Here is a 3,116-nt window from a genome sequence, read left to right on the forward strand (position 1 = left end):
CAACTCTCAAGATGACATTTCTGTCAATGTCAATGAAGAATCTGATGATGATGACTCCTGTCCAATCCTCAGACACAAAAGACAGAATACCATCGCATGCTAAAGCCAAACGCGTGACCGGGCAGATACCGCAGTCTCTCAAAAGACTCTGATAGTCCTTGGGGTCCCCGCAGATCCATTCGCTTCAACCCTTTCTAGCTACTCAGACACAGAAGGTGTGTCTGTTTCATCTGATAATGGAGACTCGAGCCCAGTTGAATCCCAAGAGGATATAATTGGCTCTAAACGCCCTAAGGTCTCCAGGGCCTCCCATCTTCACTTCTTTGAACCACAGGCGCTCCATACTTCTTGTTGTCACCCAAACACTTGATACACCTTTCCAACCGCAAGGGCACTTCTTCAGCCCTAGCCAGAACTAAGCCGAGGCCACACTTGACTACGGGTCAAGGAGACCAAGGAAGCTCAGGAAATCCTACTCTGCTTACATTACAATCAGGTGGTTTAGGCATGGTGAGCACAAGTGTACAAGGATCCACGAACCCGGGGGACACCCCGGTGCGACCTCAAGGTTTTGACGGATATGACTCGGATGATTCCTACGTTCAGTATCAACCGAATACTGAATCTGAAGTCAAAAAGTATGAAGCTTTCCGCATGGCATTCCATGCCTGGAAGGATCAACAAACCAAACAACAACGGAAGAAGGAACAAGAAATTCAAACTGATGCAAAATATTAGGCTGATGCGATCAACAACGCCAACACTGTTGCCACCATTCTCAAAGTACAAGATTGGATGACCACTATGGCCGAAACAATCCAGAATGCTCAGAATCTTTAAGGTGTTGCAGGTCCTTCCAAGACCCCTCCAACTGCTAAAATCCACGGATCAGATGATGATGGTACTACAATCGAAGTTGGCTCCGGACCAACTTTTGGTCTGGATGATCTGGAGATGACTGAAGTAAATCAACCGGCTCAATCAGATGATTTTTTGATGGTATTCGATGAGGAAGACTCAAGTGGTTCTCAACACTCCACTTCTAAGACAAATGAGAAGTAAAAGAAGAAGTTGCTAGCTGTCACTCGCAAGGAATTTCTAAGTCTTCAAGCGAAAGTAGACAAGATTTTAGCCGCGGTCACAACTCCACAACAAACTGAAGTTGTTGGTCCGAAGTCCCTTGCTGAGTGGGTTGAACGTCTAGAGACAAGGGAAAGACTGGCTGCTGAAAGAATCTCACTTAAAGTTGAAATGGGTATTAGAGCCCTGGAAAACAATAGAATCGCAGGCCACCAAGCATTCCTAGCTAGTATTGAACGTGTAATCACAGAAGTCTCCGCTATCAAAACAGAACTTCAATCAACAATTGCGGATTAGGCTGTTCAATCCAAGAAGCTTGTTGAAGAAACTTACCATGCTTACAAATCCACCATTGCTGTGCTTCAATCCACTATCAACAACCTTCGCCGCTCCCTGGCCACAAGCTTCCATGGTCAAGAACTACTAAAGCTCACCAAAGACATTCATCAACTTCTGTTCAACACCAAGATCACTGATAATCAACAACTTTCTGATCTTCTCAAATCCCAATTCCACGATGTTTTTTCCAAGATTGATGGCCTCAGACAATGGTTTGAGGAGCAGCAAGTTTCTTCCTCAAAAGGGGGTAGTGAACATTCCAATCCGCAACTCCATCAATCTCATACAACAATCCCCATACCAAACATCGGTCCATCTCACTTTGCATCTGATCAGCCAAGGATTGAAACTCATCAATCCTCCCCAATTTTAACTCCACATCAAGTGAAACTTCCCACTCCGGTGCCATCTCACCAGTCTCAACAGCAACATCCTCCTTCTCCGCAGCAACCTCCACCTCGTAAAGAAACCCCTCCTCACTTCAAGAATGTGGAACCAGACATGTCATCTGAACACTCCAATGACTCTCCCGCAACCATTCAAAGGAAAAAGGACTGGCGAGCTACGAAATTTGGTGAACAAATTTGGAGAGACCATGGTTATGATACAACTATGGATGAATCTCTGATTAACTCCTAGGTGAATCCGACAAGAAGATTACTCGATGAAGACTACATGCCAGTCTTGACATATACCGAACCTCCTGAAGATGGTTACTGGGACATTCCCATCTCACCAAATGCTAAATTCTTCACGGTCTTTGAACCCTTTGACCGCAGTCTCCCAAATGACAAGGGGCTTCCACTTGAGTTTGAAAGGTTAAGCAAGTTTCATATCAAGCACGGGTCAGTCTTTGAAAACACATGGTCCAACGACAGACCTTTCGGAGTCAAGAACTACAAAATCATAAAATTCATGAAGTCAGAATTCATCTAGTATACTCTAACGTGAAGAGTCAGTGATATCAGAACTCAAGCTAATTTTCCATGTATGAATCCGGAAGAGGTATTCATAATTGCTAGGGTGTTTCAGCTCTAGTCGGAGAAACATCCCAAAATGAAGATTGCATTTGAAAAAGCTTGTGAGTACTTGAGATCCACTATATGTGATTTTGCCAAGATAGATGTTGTTATTCATCCAGCCCTTGTTCAAAAATTCAACCTTCCTGCACTTGAACCCGCACCTGTCTTTACTGAAGGATATCAAGATCGATCCTTAGGTGCAACCAACTTTCCAGAATTGGGAGTTGTGTTCAAGAGAGTCAACAACAACGTTAACTACTTCATTCCTATCACATCTATGCACCGTCTAACCCGCAATCAATTGGAAGTCACCCTGACTTCGGTGCAGAGGTCAAAGCACACGACTGATGAAGTAAAATTCGAAATCACAAGAAGGATCACTTGGCTGGGTGAAGTGAGAAAAGTTTGGTGGTTACTGATCAGGTTTCTGAAACTCAACAAGTGAAAATGTTGAAGAGGTCACTTAGGGGGAAATTGTTGAATCAAGAAAGTGACCATCTTAAACCTCAATCTGAAGTTCTCCTTTCTACCGTAATGATGTTTTTGCTACCGCAATGAGTAATGATGAAGCCATCCACAACAACCTCATCAACAACAAAGAATTAGTTTTTAACTTATGTATTTATAATTTATTGTCCAATGTACCTTGCATGGACACTTCTTTTAAATTATAGT

The sequence above is a fragment of the Lactuca virosa genome, chromosome 3 (genome assembly GCF_052849685.1).
Source record: "Lactuca virosa cultivar CGN04683 chromosome 3, Lactuca_virosa_CGN04683_v6, whole genome shotgun sequence".
Lineage (NCBI taxonomy): Eukaryota > Viridiplantae > Streptophyta > Magnoliopsida > Asterales > Asteraceae > Lactuca > Lactuca virosa.